Source organism: Takifugu flavidus, chromosome 14, assembly GCF_003711565.1.
Source record: "Takifugu flavidus isolate HTHZ2018 chromosome 14, ASM371156v2, whole genome shotgun sequence".
In the NCBI taxonomy this organism is placed as follows: Eukaryota; Metazoa; Chordata; class Actinopteri; order Tetraodontiformes; family Tetraodontidae; genus Takifugu; species Takifugu flavidus.
The window spans coordinates 3,096,868-3,114,182 of NC_079533.1; positions in this window are offsets into that span (position 1 = coordinate 3,096,868).

The following is a 17,315-nucleotide window of genomic DNA, read 5'->3' on the forward strand; positions in this document are numbered from 1 at the left end:
ATTTCTCTGGCCCGGTGTTGGAGGGTTCTGATCACTCCCAACTTGTGTTCCAGTGGATGGTGAGAGTCTCCAAGCGATTTCAGAACTGAAGAAGCCTTCTGGATAGAAGGCGAAACGTCTTCAAGAGAAGAAACCCAGTCCAGTTGACAGAGAAAACTACCTTGGATACAATGACCTGGATGACTGAGAATTTACACAGACATCTTTAGCATTAATACTTTTCTACTAAACATTTACCGTTGCATTTACCTGCATTACAGTTCACGTGCACTGCCTGTTAAGCTTGATAAATCTTTTTTAATGTATCGTTTTAATCCTTTTGTTAGATAAACAACTTCACAACTGTTTGAGGGATAGAATTGGGTTAGCTGTGATTGTTACCATGGGGACCTGGGGGATGTATTATATCAATGAAAGTCTCACAGAGATAGAAGTACAGGATGTGTGTGTGTGTGTATTTTTGGCTACTATCCAACTAAATGTGACTCCTTGGATTGGATTGGACATTGGGGAGTGGCACCAACGGCAGAAATGACCGTTTGCTGTTGCTCCACTGTCCTCCCACCACCTCCCGTCATGTCCAGCCTCGTCTCTCATGGCTCCGGAAGTCTCTGCCCCACCCCAGACTTGATCGTTTTGAAATTGACGCTGAGTTGCGTAATGCCCAACTGCCCTTGTGCGTCAAGAGCACCCTCCAGAAACAAACATGCGTACGCAGATCTGTAAACACATAGAGGCGAGAGCACACCACCCGCTCGGATCAGCCCACTGTGCAAACACAGAACATTTCTGATAATTAATTCAGTCATGTCTGATTCACTGAGCTCCTTGTTCACTGGTTCCTTAAAGAGGAACTCCGGAGTTGTGTGACCCTTTGTTCCTGACTGGATCCTCTCCTGTCCCGTAAGCAGACGTTGTTCTCAGCACGATGTTGCTATATCAACCATGATGCTATCATGAGTCAGGCTGGAAGAACCAATGGCCGATTGCACAAACAGCTTCCTTGTTCCTCTTGAGCAACAGTGATAACTGACTCAATTCTGCGTAATTCTCCGTGCTACTTGTTGTCAGCCTCAGCAAACCTTCACTCACATTTAATCATTTGCCCAGAAATAGGAAACTCTTAGCTAACAGTGGAATTCAGTGGAATATTCATCACAGGAATTTGTCCTATTCCCTTTGAAAGCTATCAAACATTTGAACAAATACAGAAAATGGCCAAATGTTAGTCTGACACCAATATGGTAGAAGAAAGATGCCATTTTTGCATCACGGTCCAACGTTTTGAGATTTAAAATGGTTATTTGGCCGCTTTTTAAAATTTCGTTTTAAAAAAAACCACAGCTTCACTGAAAACAGCATTTTCCTCTTTGAAATGTTAATTTGGGTATTTTTCTGTCGCTGACTTTAACTAAGCATGTTCATGGGGTCTGTAGAGTCAGGCAGGCGTGAAGAATAGTGGCACAGGCTTGGTTTGGAGTTTGTCAACTTTAATCTCCAGGACCATCTTCTGCCTTCCTTTTTCTCTTTGATTTCTCACTGGAATCCTGTCAGGAGATAATAGACAATAACCAGAGGAGCAGAGTTGACCAGATGTTATCACACCGTATCTTCATACCACATTTTTACAGCAGGGTCAGTCAAACCGTGAACAGTTCTGAAATGTCCATAATTACAAACCGTTCACATTTATGATCTCCTGTGTTGGTGCCTTTATTTTCCTTTGTGTGACACATGCTCGTTCTCATTATTTATTTATGTGTGTGTGTGTGCAAGGCTGATTTGAAAATGCCAGCTCAGTACAGTTGTTCCCACAGGTCCACCTGGGGCTGAATACTCATTAAGCATAGTCTCTGTCATGGTCATTTTCAAAGAAACTCAAGTTTTCTTTTCTGTAACTCTCATTCATGATGTGCGCATTCAAACGTCTGTCTCGATTTCATTGGTGCTGATTAACCAGATAAGAGATGTTTTGATTCTCTCGTAACTGACATTTAGACTCCAAGGTTCTGAGGAAAAATAAAACTAATTTCCATCTTATCATAACTGCCATTCGTTTTCTGATATCTGAGGGGGGGATCTTCCTGTGACTCAAAACGGCTTTCAAAAACCTTTTTCACCTGTTTATTTGCACTTTTGTCTTGCTGTCTTTGCTTCTCAGGGGCCATGCATTGCATCACTGACACTGGTAGCTTATGAATGTGCCCAGTGGATTTCCCTCAACCGTCCTATCCAGGCCAAATCTGGCCCCAGCGAGTGATACCAGCAACAGGCCTCGCAGATGAGCGTAGACGCCGTGAGGAAAAACGAAAGCATCTCCATGTGGACCAATGCATCCAAAGTCCCACCAGAAGCTTTTTTGTAGGTGAGTGTCCCACGTTGTTATCACTGCAGACCAGAACAACAGAAACTGTCTTGTTTCTGGGATAACCACCACGCTTTTGTGAATTTATCCAATGGATTTTGAAGTCTTTTCTGCTCCCAATCACTCAACTCCAACCAGCTGTAAATATGTGTTTTAATGGAGTGCTGCAGAATTAAAAGCTGAACGTGGTCATGATCATTTTTGTCATCCGGAGACAAAAGAAAAGGTCAAAGCAATATAACGTTGGTGGTTGAAGCTACACGTTTTTGTTTGCGCGCTGTTGTCTTTTTCACTGTGTAGAACAGCACTGCCTTTGAAAATGGATACTTCGGGTTTTCCACAGGAGCATCAAATGACATGTTGAAGAAAATTAGGTGCTTGGGTCTTTTCACATTCTTGCTTGCTGCGCCACCAGTAAAATCTGAAAGAGAGAATGAAACAAATGTGCGATGAACTCGATGGCGCATTCACTGGTAGCGCACTTGCTCGGGAAACCCCAACTTCTTTACGTGAATTTCCCCATGCAGTGTTGGTGGTTTCACACCTTTAAACCCTTTGGTTTCCTGGTAAGATGAAAGTTTAGACTTAAAATAGAAGGGAACGTACAGCTTAAGTGTGAAATAAAATAACTTCTACAGGGTTCATACTGAACTAGTGACTCTCAAAAGTCTGTAAATAAACCATTAACAATAGCTCATAACAGGTTCATTTCCCTTCATGAGAAAGGGAGAACTATGTTGTTCATGTTGTTTCTTTATTAATTTCCCTGTTTTGTATAATGAGGAAGCTAAATGACGATGAGGGGAACTTATTTGAACCTTTGCTGGAATTAGACTCTAGTCAACCTTCACGTTTCCTCATCGTTTATAACACTTTAACTATGCACGCAAAGACAAAATATTGCACCCATGCATGAATCACCTGATTTGTTGGTTACATGTTTTTACTACTTATTAACGTCTATCTGCACCATTATGAGAGACAACCCTGACAGAAAAAAAGAAATTGTACACTCTTCTGTACAATCGTCAGATATCAAGATGGACTCCTAGTTTTCAGTGTGTCCCCACTTATTCAGCCACACCTTCTTAAACGTCTCCAGCTCGTCTGCTCTCCAGTCAGACACCTGTTGTGCCCACGGTTTCAGATATGGAAAAGAATTCCCCCTCCTGCTCACCTTCTTTCTTCAGTTTCTCAACAGCACTGATGCCTCTTCCCCTGCTCTCATCTCCTTTTTTCCCTCCTTCATCTGCTTTATCCTTTTTGCTCCCCTTTGACGCCCCTCTGTCCACTACTGCAGCTCCCTTAATTGCCCCACTTCAAACAGCACCACAGTGCAAGTGGACATAGCCCCTGTGTTCCCTTTGCACAGGCGCATATGGACCTGCACGCTCACAAACAGAGGCAGGGTTGCTGAATGGAGCAGCTGCTGAGGAGATTAGCGCACGTCTCCATCATTATTTCATCAAAGACCGCAGTGTTAAAGAGAAAACAGGGTGTCCAGATTAAAGACTAAGTCTGCCAGGATTTTTGGAAGAGCGCCGCCTTCTGTGAAGACTGTTTGGGCTTGTTGTCACTGTCGTGTTTCCTTACCCCACTAATCATTTTCTGGCTTTACCATCCAGTCTTCTCCTGTGAGTGCTCCTATAACGCTCCTAAAGACCTGAACATCAGTTCAAACACTCCATTTATACTGTGGGATGTTTAGGCTATGTTGGGACTTGAACTCATCTATTTGACATGTATAATTATAACCTACGCAAGCAGCATCCTTTAAAATGCTCCTTCATTCGCCTTTCAACTCTTCTGCCCCCACCTGCCTGTAAACATGGAGGTAATGAGTTGTGAGCTACTCTGAGAGCTGCCTTTCTTGGCAGCTGTTTTCATTGTCATAATTAAGTCCATAACTCTCATGAAGCTCTCACCCTCTAACCCCTCACTCCCCCTGGCCTCTGTTTTGGCAGGATGAACTTAGTGAACTTATTTTTCTTAAATTGCTTCCACTTATATCCCGCCTCCCCCCCCCACACACACACACACACACCATTCCAACTGCAGTGGAGGGCCTTTTGGTTGTTAGGTCTCTGGGTTAGTTGGGCAGTGGTCATGACTGTTTCCTCACAGCAAGAAGGTCTCCATTGACATTAGGTGCAAATGTGAAGGTGATTTTTTTTTTTTTTTTTTGCCGAAGGCAACTTCAAAAGTCACCAACACTCCATATGAAGCTATTTTTTCCCCCACACGTGCAAATCCACATGCAAATTCAGCCTGGAGCAGTATTAACCCTTGTGTAATGGAGCCACCATTGTTCTGCATGTGTGTTTGTTTCTCTGTGTGAAGGCTGCTGGTTCAGCTATAGGAGAACTTCCTCCCTACTTCATGGCTGGAGTGGTGCGGCTGTCTGGGGCTGATCCTGACGATGCAGAGTATCAACCCAGGACCAGAGGTAATTCAGGTAATTCACACGCAACCTATGATCATAGTGACAGATGAGCAGTAGCTGCCGTTGGAGTGCAGAGGGATATGTGTTTATGTGTTCTTTTCAAAAAGGTTGATCTCTCACAAGAGTCCTAAAATTGATTAAATTTGCTTTTGCCAATCAGGTTAATTGAATGGAATGTGGCTATTGCACAGGTGCAATAACTGTTTTATTCTGGAAACAAACCAATCATAAAAAGTGCAATCAGGAGCAACACATCTGCTTGCTGCTGTGGATGCCAAAACCCACAAATATTGAAATGGCCAACATCTTCATTCATCTAATAATGATGTTTTAACATTTTTTTTTCTGTAATTGTGCACTCTGTTAGCTTCCATTTATAGGCAGCTCTATAAAAAGGAGAAATTGAAGGTGACATTTCATTTTCTTCTGATCAGACCTGTTGCATTGAAGCCATTATGGCTCATAATATGGCTCAGCTTTCCAAGCTTGTCGTGCTGGTTGAGAGAGAGATGAAATCTGTGAATACCTCATTTATAATATTCATTCGTAACTTACTTATATTCATTGGGAAGTGAGGATTTTTGTGATTACAACGTGTTTAACATTTAAATCCCTTAAATAGTGGGCAGGCTGAAGCATTTGGCAACTGAAAAAACACAAATCTGTCAAAAAGGACGACTTGACACTTGCAATATCACTTTGCTGCTTCGATTAAATGTGTTCCTTTGCAAAAAAAATCCCCCTGGATCTCTTTATCTTTCCACTAGGAAGAGGGCTCATTTTCATTGCGGTGCTAGTCATCAGCCCTCTGCTCCCTCCCTCCTTCAGGGGTGCAAGATTAACAGATTCAATATTGGGGGTACAAAAGAAAGAATCCATCTTTGTCAGACTCGGAAAGACCATCCCTGAGCAGAGGAGGAGGCCTAAGGCACAACCTTTCAGCAGCTTACATCACAGTCCTCGGTTCCATCTCCAGACACCTCAGCAGCCATTCACACCTGGCAGCATGTGACCCAGGTGACTCACGTGACAAGGACAATAGTCCTCTAATGATCCCAATAACTCATGTTCCACAGAATCCCAGGGCCTGACCCTCAATAAGGAAAAGTTCCACTTTAACAGGAAGAAACCTTGAGCACGACCAAGATCATATGAGGGGACCCTCCTCCTGGTGGCCGGCTGGGTAGAGAGGGGGGAGAAGTGGGGAGGACAGGTAGAAAAGAGAGAAATCATGCAAAAACCTTAAAATGGCTGCTGGGATTAAACTCTACCTCCATATGACAGCAAATTGTCCTTTTCAAAAAGGAATAAAATTATGTTAAGTTATTACCTCCCTAATGGTTTTTGAACTTTATAACACAAGATATATATTTTCCCGTCCCAGGCAGTGGATCGGTCAGTTGTGCATTTCAGAGTAGCTGGAAAATACTGTCATTTAAATTTCAAATAGTGCTTAGAGGATGTCTTTGATAATTTGGTAACAAAACCCCACCAAATGCATATGTCGAAACAGAATTAATTAATGGCAACTCATCACCATAATGATTTATTACTTTAACAGTCCTCTCAAGTTTTATTCACAGCGACTAGAAAAGAGAAAGTGCAAAAGTCCAATCTTGATATTTTTATGGGTATAGAACTGTCATACAGGTAGTCAGTTTGTTCTTTAGAGGAGTGCTTTGGCTTTCTGTAGTAATGTTTTTGCAGGAACAAACTTGACTTATGAAAAAAAAAATAGCAAGGAAACATTTTAAGATGAAAATAACAGCAATTTTTACAGCACTATTTTAAATTATTATTTCTAAAACAACTATCTCGTGGCATGTGGTAGTAAACAGGACATAATTGAATAACGTTTCTGCAAACCGCTGTTTGGTTCTATATAATATGCAGTCAAAGTGTCTTTGACTAAAGTTAATTTAATTTCCTCAAGCCAGAATTTATGTTGGACTGTAAAAATACTATGGGATGTTTTTACTTTTGCTGATCAGAGAGGTCCACCTGTGAACTGCATTCATTTGTTCATCCTTTTAGAAGAATGTTCTTACAGCCTTTTTAGTTTTTCCCAGATTTTCTAGTTCTGTTGTCTAATTAAACGTTCTAGCGAGTCTGTGGAACTTGGTTAGAATGCTGCAGCGAGATGTAAGAAATACAGAAACGGAAATGTAGAGTTCACATGACAATGAGAGGAACTCTGACATCACTTCTAGCACCCTTCATCTCAGCATGACACGGTACTGTTTGGAACAGAAGTGTCATATGCTATGTTATCCGTTAAGTATGTGCATGGCCCCACCACGATCATATAACTGTAGCTGATATGCCAGAGGAGTGGGCAGAGGTCAGGTTACTCTGAAGGCCTGTGTGTAACCTTTCCAGGAGCCAGCCTTGAGGTCCTGGAGAAGAATCCCCTGTTTGTCGCACCTGTTCAAGGACACTGCAAAATTGAAGAAAAACCTCATTATTGCTCCCATTGTTCCTTTTTCCTCTCCTCTTGTGATGCTTTTGTCATTTCTCATGCACACTGAGTGTCTCCCACTGTGGGTTGACCCCCTCTATCTCTCCCTCTCCCTCTCCCGCTCTCTCTCTCCCTCTCTCTCTGATTATATCTGGTGCTCGTGAGTTTAGACAGCATCTGGTGGCAGGTTTGCTAAGAGCAGAGAGACAATTACTTGACAATGAAGCTTTGTTTTCTCTCAAGGATGTACTGAGGATTCCCCGTTACAATTAAGGAGATCCGAGGTTTTCCAGTTTTTATTGTGCCCTTTTTTAACTCTTTTCCACCCATTTAAGGTGGATATGGAGGAATGAACCCACCATGGATGTGCGACTCAACATTTGTGATTGACAGCTGACTGTTAGTGGCTCAGACTATCGAAAACAAAGAAACAATACTTTTGCTGGAATGTTAGACAGGAAGTGGACGTGACACCTGACAATCATGCCCTTTGTATATTCTCATCCATCCTTTGACTGGCTTCCTATTTACTCCGTAGCAGCGGGTTAGCTTGAGATGCTGACTTCACCCCTTTTGCGTTTGTCCTGACGTAAACCCTGTGGTATTTCTCTCAGACTGCATAAGCCAACTTCCTACCACAAGTGCACGTGATACACAGCAGCACAGCACAATTTTTTTTTAATTCAATGGGGTTATTCAAGAATAATGAAGTCATGCCTCTTCTAAGAGCTCCAGACACTGATGTCATGAACATCAGCCTTTTTTTCCCTTTGTGCTGGGGAACGATCCACATTTCTCTGCAGGTCATAAGGGAGGATCCTCTATGGATTCATTCCAGGACGCTCATGGCAGCCATATAAAGAAGTCATTTCCTGTGCTGCCTTTTTTCAGCCTTTGTGTTTCTTTTTTTTCATCTGGCCCAGAAAGGGTTAACAGGCTGTGAATTCTTGATTGCCAACTCCCAGGATCGTATCTCCTGTAACTCAAATCAGGGCCATCTGCGCTGGGCGTATGCCTGCCTTCCCCCCCTGGCCTACTGCACTCAAAGGCTCTCTGTGCTGTGGTTTGCCCAGCCCCATCACGTGACTTCTCTGAAATTGCCCCCTCCCTTCTCCTCCTTCTTTATTTCCAGTAAACTGTTTGAAAGGAGGGGGGTGAGTCAGAGTAAAACCAGCTTCCCTTTAACCACAGCTTGTTAAAGAATTTGTCAACGTGGACTCAGGAGTGCATTTTGTGTGTGTGTGTGTGTGTGTGTGTGTGTGTGTGTGTGTGTGTGTGTGTGTGTGTGTGCATGTGTGCGTGTGTGCGTATGTGTCCAGAGAAAATTTAAAAGCAAACCCTTCCTTGATCACTCCACTTCCTGTGGCAGAGAGAGCAGGCGCGGGCATGTCAGGAGTTAATGTGACAAACTTTAGCAGTCATGGTGTCGGGGGACTCGCGACCGATCCAGAGATGTACATTTTCTGTGTAAAAGACTTTCATTGAGAAAAAAAGAACAGAGAGAGAGAGGGAGGGAGAGAGAGAAAAAAAATGTGCGTGGGTGTTGACTTGTGTATAGGCTATGCATAGATTTTTCCCCGTCTGACACTTAAATTTTCCACATGGAACAGAGGCCTTGTTGCTGCCTGGTTTTTGTCTGTGTTTGAACTCTGTATCCTATCAACACCATCAAAGCTTTCGGAAAACAAAGTGCTTGCTTTGCCAACCTTTCCACCAAAGTAGAGCCCTCCTCTTATAAGAGAACCCTGTGACTGATGTGCTTATGACCACAATGAGAAACAAATAGATGTCGCTCATCACAAACATGATACTTGAATCACTCAAATCCTCTATATACACATATATATAAATGTATGTGCTGGACTGGCTACCTGTCTTGCAAAAAGGGCACGTTATCGTGTTGCATGTAATCAAGTCAGAATAGGCTTAAATTATTGGGTGAGAAGGACATGAAACGCATCTCAGCCCTGGAGAGTACTGAGTCTTAATTAGAGTTGGGTAGAAAACAAAGGAAACAAAACTGATGGAGTGCTGACTGAAATTAGTAGCTAACATTAAACTGCCAGAAATGTCTGTATAAAGATCAAATGTGAATCTTGCCCATGCGTGCTGAGGTTGCGTGGACCCAAAAACCTCCAATGCTTCACCGGCAACAAGGTCTCACCAAATGTAATTGCTGTGAAAACCCAGCTCTGCATGCTGGGGAAGATGGAGGTGGACTGGGTGTGTGTGTGTGTGGGGGGGCAGCCTTTGGCAGGTTGCCTGAAAATGATGGTGATTTTCCACAAGGAGCCAACAACAGTCTGGATGCTCGAACCTCGGCCATCTGATTTAGAGGCTTGGCCAATCTAGCATCATGTTCTATTAAAGCACACACACACACACACCCCACACACACACACGCGTGCACAGCATTAAGTGAATTTTTCCCACAGCCTAAAAAACCATAAAGAAAGCAGGAATTGTGTCTTGATGTCAGGAATGACTTAGATTCCTGCCAGGTTCGAAATTAAGGTGTGTTTGATACATTTGTTCTCTTTGTATCTCCCACCAGCACAGCAGCTCACACTACCACATGTGCCTGTACACACTCCCACATGTGGACGCAGGGATAGGCTCACATTAACACGACAGGAGAGTCCAGAAGGGAAAGTTCATGATTGGACATCAGTACAGGCAAAATTTCAAATCCTGGACCAATCAGAAGCCGTCAGCCTTTGCTCCCCCCACCAGCACCTTATTAGGTGTCGTCCCATGTCTCTCAGATTTCTTGTCCACTTGGCTGCCCCCTGTAAAGAATGTCATCAGCACTGTACTGGCTTCGTTGACCATATTAGGGTTGATAAGGTTTTGCCCATCTGCCCCTCATTTTTTAGAATCATTACAGCGTTTTAGAACATGAGGCCTCTTACTGTTACTGAAAAGAAAACGCTTTTCCTTGAATGTTCTTGTGGGGGAAAAGTGTATTTTTTGAAAACTTTAACTGTTTATAAAATGTTCTTAATTTAAAAAAGAAACGAGATATTCTTGTATAAATCAAAACTTTCATTCTGTTCTATGAAGGAAGGTTTTTTCCTACAGTTTAGTATAAAGTTAAGAGGAAATTGTGAATATTAATAGATTTGTTAAAATAACCTTATTGTATATAATTGTATTTTTGAATGCTTGAATAATAAAACAAAATTAGTATTTTTCCTGCATGTGCCACATCCAAAAGATGTTATATGAGCATGACATCAAATGAGAATGACTGTTTTAGAATGAAAGAGAATTTCGCTGTAAAATCCTACAGTACAATTAGTCTGCTATTAATGTTTATCACTAATATATAAATGATTACTGAATATTCTTCTAGCCATAATAAGTAGATTTTGACAGCAGTAAGAATCCTTCATCTTTATAGTTTTTCTTATCTTCATTTCAAACCTTTAAATCAACATTTTATAAAATATTTCCATATAAACATTTGTAATGCATGTTTTTATGAATTACTTATTCAGATACAAAAGACTGGTAACTGCTAATAAGTTATTCTGAATTATTGAATGCTTCATCAAGTATGTCCTTAAAATAATTATTTTGATGTATTAAAAACATCACAGCAGAACAATTGCATTATTTAACATCACAAAAAAATCTTTAAGTTATAGATAAAAATTATAAGAGTGAAAATGAAAATCTATTCCAGTTCTTCTTTGTGGAATACAGCTGATGAAATTATTATTCCATTTAGGCCTCATTAAAAGTTCTTTCATTTAAAGTTTAGATTCTGCCATTTGAAACCAAATAACTGAAATCAAGCTTGCTCTGAAATGATTTTGTAAAAATGATTCTAACATCTCCAATAATTTATTCCCAAAATGTCAGATTCCTGAATCTTTGGGGCATCCCGCGTTTTCTCACTGACTTCCCAGAACCAGTTTAAATCCAAACAGATTAAAGCTTGTGTTCCCAGAAAAGGTATATTGGGAAAATTCTGTGTCACTGCTTTGAAAAGAGGCTTTTGTGAAGCTGTCAGGAGGAATAGGTCAAGACCAGCTGAGACATCAAGAATTTGTGAGTCAGTGGAGAGGCCAAAAGCTCCTTTCTTGTGCTCACATTTCCAGTGACAATGGGATTAATAAGCAGCAGCAGGGATGAGGTACAGCCAAACTAGAATCAATTTATCCACATTACAAATATAAAGTCTTTTTGAAGAGAATGCCTATGTTTTAGACTATGCAGCAGGGGAACCTGCCGGGATTTCATCTATGAACTTAAAGTTAGTGCATTGCCAAGGTGAGCATGAAATTAGAGTTGAATTGTAATTAAGTCTTAAGGTTATTTAATTTAAGGCTGTTTTAAAAAATAAATATTTGAATAGACCCATTTTGAGTTAAAAGATGCATTTAATGATACCAATGCTGTTTCCTCATCCTCATCATTTCATCTTCAGAGTTAAAAGTTGTTCTGTTAAAAAACCCCAAAAGGCCAATGTAAAACATTAAAATTTAAAATTAAACGAATCCTCTCATGTTAGAAAGATTAAAAACAACTAATTTTAAGATTTAAGATTTAGTAAGTAAAGTCACCCATCACAAATATACAGTCCAATTTAAAATGTTGCCATTCTAAATAAAAAGGGCCCATTAGTGTTATTTACCTTTTTTGCTTAGCTACATTATATTTTAATGTTTTAAAAGAAACATGTGCTGTAAAATACAATTTACTTGTTTTCTGTGTTCCCTGCTATCTCTTAGAAATAAAGCAGAAAGCCTTATTCACCAAAGAATAATATATAATATGTAACAGTTCCTTAAATGACCTGAACATCAATATCCAGTTGAGAGAGAAATCCTCAATGCAGTCAATAATTTCAAATTAAACTAAAGTAGCCACATTCACACAAAAATGACTTTTTGAAATCATATCACTTAAAATGCATTTCATTTTTGACGTATTTCCATGATAATATCTAATTTACACAAATAAACAGAAGAAAATGCTAATGTGGATTTATGGAAGCTTTATTGGCCCAGTTAATAATTAAAATTGAAAAGTTCTGATATGTGTTGTGTTGCTGCACATTTTTATCTATAAAATTTCATATTAAACTTGTTTTAAAAAATCATTCAACCATAATTAGAAATTTTTAAGTGATACTGGAGCATGTCAGTATCATATCAATATATCAGGTTGAAATTTAAAAATCAAATGTTTCATGCAGGAGAAAATCTGGGGAGCTGGTGTGAGTCGCCTCCTAAACGAACTAAACACCAGCGAGTCACACGTTTTCTTTTCTTCGTCAGGATGATACCATACGAGTCAAAGCGCTGGTGCAGATTCTAGCCTGCACGTCTGTAAGCAGACAGACAGACAGACAGACGGACGGACGGACAGACAGACAGACAGACAGACAGACAGGACAGACAGACAGACAGACAGACAGGACAGACAGACAGACAGGCAGACAGACAGGCAGGCAGACAGGCAGGCAGGCAGACAGACAGGCAGGCAGACAGGCAGGTAGATAAAAATATGGGATGCTAAACCTTAACACTTAGAAAGAGAAATATTCAACCTGTATCATTAAATTAGATTTATTCTTTCTTCTATGTTTTTCTTTTGTTGTTCCTGATACAAGTCTATTCTTTATTTTCTTCTTATCAGGTTCCAAATCCCTCGTTTGTCCCGGCAGGACTAACTTGTGGACAGTTTTTGATTCCCATATGGGACCTTTTTCGGTGCAACACTTATTGGGAAAGCAGTTGTTAAAATGCACATTCAGGTGATTTCACTGTAGGTTTTGATATGAAACCCTCTTGTGAAAAGAATGGAGGAGCTATGCTTATAACCATGACAAGAGGGTTGTGATACTGTTAAAATCCTCCTAAATGTGTGTTTGCTGAAGCATCTGTAAAGTAAGTGTCTTTGATATGTCTGTTCATTAGTGCAGAAAAGCAGCACCGCTTCTTTGTACTGACCTTAGAAACAGGTGTATTTAAAAGGTTGCAAGTGTGAAACATGGGCACTGCACTGTAATGTGGCTGAGAGAGAGGAGGAGGCCATTTTGTGTAGTGGTAAGTAGAGGGAGTCAACCATTTTGTGACTAGAGCAGCAGCAGTATTCCCAGTACACTAGAGCAGCCAGAGTGATAGCGGGTGTACTGAAATCCAGGAAACTAAAAGACTAGTCTGACAGAAATGTTGTTGAAACTGGGACTAAAACATTTCTCCTGAACCTTGAAAGTTCTCAAGGCGTGCAGAGGACTTTGTACGGTAACATGTCTGGCATTATTCTGAGGACTCTTTTTTTCCTCCCTGATGCTAGAATTTGGAGGGGTGGGGTTGATGAACCCAGAGAGTACGACTTAATGCAGCTAAACATTGTCTGAGGGAGGTGATGGAGAAAGAGACACAAAGAGATGTGTGTGTGTTGGGGGGGTTTAGCATACATAGCAGCCCTAATCACACACATGGTACTCAGGGGGTCCCAGGAGTCCCTCCTGAGAGGGGTGTGTCGCTAATGGAAAGCAAGATTTTGTCCACTTCTCCGTCCGGAGACTCCATCTCTGATATTTGTGTGTGTGTGTGTGTGTGTGTGTGAGAGAGAGAGTGACGCACACATGCTTCACAGTGTAATTGTCGGTTAAAGTTTGCACCAGAACTCTGAAGCACTGTGTGATTTTTAGTGTGTGTGTACCTGTCGTTCAGGTGTGTTCCCAAGGGAAGGCAGTTTTTCTCCTCTTCTGCTCATTACATTTGTCAGTGACTGATGATGTCATAGAAGTGCACAAAAGTGCGCGTGGGACACGGTTTTGATTTCAGAAGAAGGCTTTCAGTCTGGATGCTGTGGACTTGTTCATAATCATAAACTCAACAGTGTTCATTAAATAAATGAAAGTGCATGCTGTGTTAAAAACTGGTGTAATGTTTCCTCCAGTGTGCGTCTGTGTGCGTGTGCACGTATGCGTACAATTTGTTATGACTGGTACATTGTAGCTCTTATCAGCTGTATCAGTAACTGAAATATACGAGTCACCATTTGTTTGAAGCATCTTAGTCAGACTTCCTGTGTTTGGTGTCTTACTGCCTTCCTCCCGGCTTATTAACGATGATTAAGGATGATTTATTCTATTGAAAAAGTTACATTACAAATATTCATTTTATCTGTGACCCACTGTGAATATACGTAGAGAATATTTAGCTGCACTAAATTGTTCCTGGAAATGAACTAGTCATAATTTAGATCACCTGGGTAAAACGACAGCTGTAGTAAGACAATATTCAAACCCAAAGTGACATTTTTATGACACCATCATTAAAGAAGATGGAAAATTCAAGATGTTTTGTGTATCATACTCTTTCCCCCTGTAATTCGGCAGTGTATATTTAGTGTTTTTGGAAACCTTCTGGATCAGGACGAGAATTTAAAATAAGGTCCTGTGGGTTTGAACAATCCTTTTCTGTACAACTTAAGATTGTAATGATGGACCCGCAAAGAGCTCTGTGGGGTTAAGCCTTTCTAATGTCATGTTTAAGCCAACCTTGATGTTATTGCCTCAAACCACATTTCTTCTGGTCAAAACACATGTTTGTTTAGAACAATCTGGTGACTTTCATTCAGTCAGAGGGCAAGTCAAGGCCCAAGAAAGACCTGCTCAGGGACTGGGCTCATAAAGGACAGGCCTGATATGAGCCCAGACGAGCTCCGGTTTGTCTGTTTGTGTCTGACACACCGATGAAGCAGGATCCCATCTGAAGGTCTCAATTTTTCTAAGGACAATCACCCCGATGGGCCCACCTTTGCTGCTCATGTGTCAGTGATACCTGATCTTTTATTTCTTGCCCTCTGTGCCACAAACTGCCTGCATGTGAGAGAGAGAATGCCTGTGACGGGGGGGTTAAGGAGTGACTGAGCAGGTTATGACACAAGTGTTCCCCATCACCACTCTGTAACTGGTATTTTTGTTGTGTTTCTTTGTCATATAGAAACTGTGGCTGCTCACACCTTCCGCAGACACATGGTGGAGCAGATAGGCCCCATCTCTGGGTGAGTAAGCCTCAAGTGCTGCATGCTTGTGTATGCGTGTGTTGGCTCACCAAAATCGGCATGTGGGGTGCAGCTATTGCACATAAAAGTTAATACATATTTGGGGCATTTGTGGCCCTCTGTGACAAGTCAAGACAGGCAAAGAGCTCAACCAAGAGATTTTGTTACATTTTCTGTCTGCTGAGTCTGCTGGAGTATTCCAACGCCTGGTTACTGGTCTGGGTTTGCCCTTTGAATGACTAAAGCTGTAACCATGCTCTGATTAGGAGGGAACCTCAGTTGATCACAGAAACCCCCTCCCCGTCCTACTTTATGACTGATGATGTTACTTGAGCTGATAGTGAGCTCAAGCTTGTCTCAAGATGGATCTTATGGGCCACCATCCCATCTTTTCTGTTGATCATAGCAATCTTCTGTCACGCATCATCAGTTTTCCTCTTTGTTTCTCTCGCTTTATAAGTTACCTAAACAAAAAAAAGGAATCAATATGTCAGAAACTGTCAGCCCAGTTGAAACCAGCATCGCTCTACCATTGAAGATATTTTAAGTGATTCAGGTGGTTTTTATGATGATATGATGTGGCACAGGATGGTTTCTCTAAAACGGCAATAATAATAATAATAAATAAATTGGACTCAGCACACTTTTTACTTCTCTAAAGCTATTGCAAATGAGTCTCAGTTTCATATTCGGTGTCCTTGTGAAGCCTCGGGGCTGCAGCTGCACCTGTTGTGTGCTGCTTGTTATCATCCACACAGGAACACCTAATTCTTCTTTTCAATGCATGAACTCCGTTAACCACCATGTTTTAACAGATATACGTCACACTGTTGCTATTTACTCACTGCATCACGGCATAAAATAGTTTTAACAAATTTTAAATAAGGTGCGTGTGTGCACGCATGCAGGTGTGTGTTGTGAAAGCTTAAGCAGGCAGTCATTGTTCATTGAACTGCACACTTGCAACAAGAATTGATTGGCTGCTGACTGGTTTTGGTCTGACTCACCAGCCATTCTCTTCTACAAAGGAAGTTTTGCTCATTACAACTTCAACCGTCGGCTTCCTTCCTCATCACCGAGACCTTACTACCTTCATCTTCGCTCCGAGCTGCTCTCACTCTCAGTCATCACTTTGTGAATGAGCGGCGGCCTTTCGGTTAGAACGTGGCTCAGACCACAGTGCTGGAATCGACTGGGGACTTCAACTTATATTTACACCCCATCGCGGTGTGGAGGCCACATCTGTGCACAGCTACAAAGATTTTGTCAACGACATCTTCAAAGACAGAATAAAGCTAAATGTTGCTGTAATACATATAGTGTAAATAATTTCCCATATATTATTCTATGTTCATATATATACATTTTTATAATGTCATGTTAAAACTTTTCAATTATTAGTTATTTTCAGTTGACTTTTAACTCTCAGTTAAATGCACACTGATATTTTTTTCAATTGTAACATTATTTCAATCAGACTATGGCTCTGTTGATTTCTGACGAGATATAAATGTGTAATAATAATGAGTACTACCGTATAGTATAAATAGAAATGGGTGAATCAGTTATTGCAAATCAAATTGAATAAATCATATTTATGGGTTTCTGTTATTCCTGTTAGTATAGAGGGAATTTCTTCAATGAACAGGGCATATTCACAAATGCTTCCCATATTTAATTAAGAAACTATACAGAGATACAGACAGTTGTGTCACTAGAACAAGTCGTGTCTTGCCATGTTGTTGGACATGCTTTAGTATCCAAACATGTCCTTTTTATATAGATATTTCTACAGGTTTAGGTCATTCATCAGCTCTTAAAAGCAAGAAAAGTGTTTGACTGTGAATGACAAATGGAAAAGTGTTACTGAAGCTCATAGTCTCATAGGAAACGTTTGGATCTGCTGCTTAAATGTCACGAGGCTCTAAAACTGTCATCACATCTGTTAAAAAAAATCCAAAGTTTTATTTCACTAGCTGAAAATAAAATGTGGAGGATACGCAAAGGTTTTTTTTTTA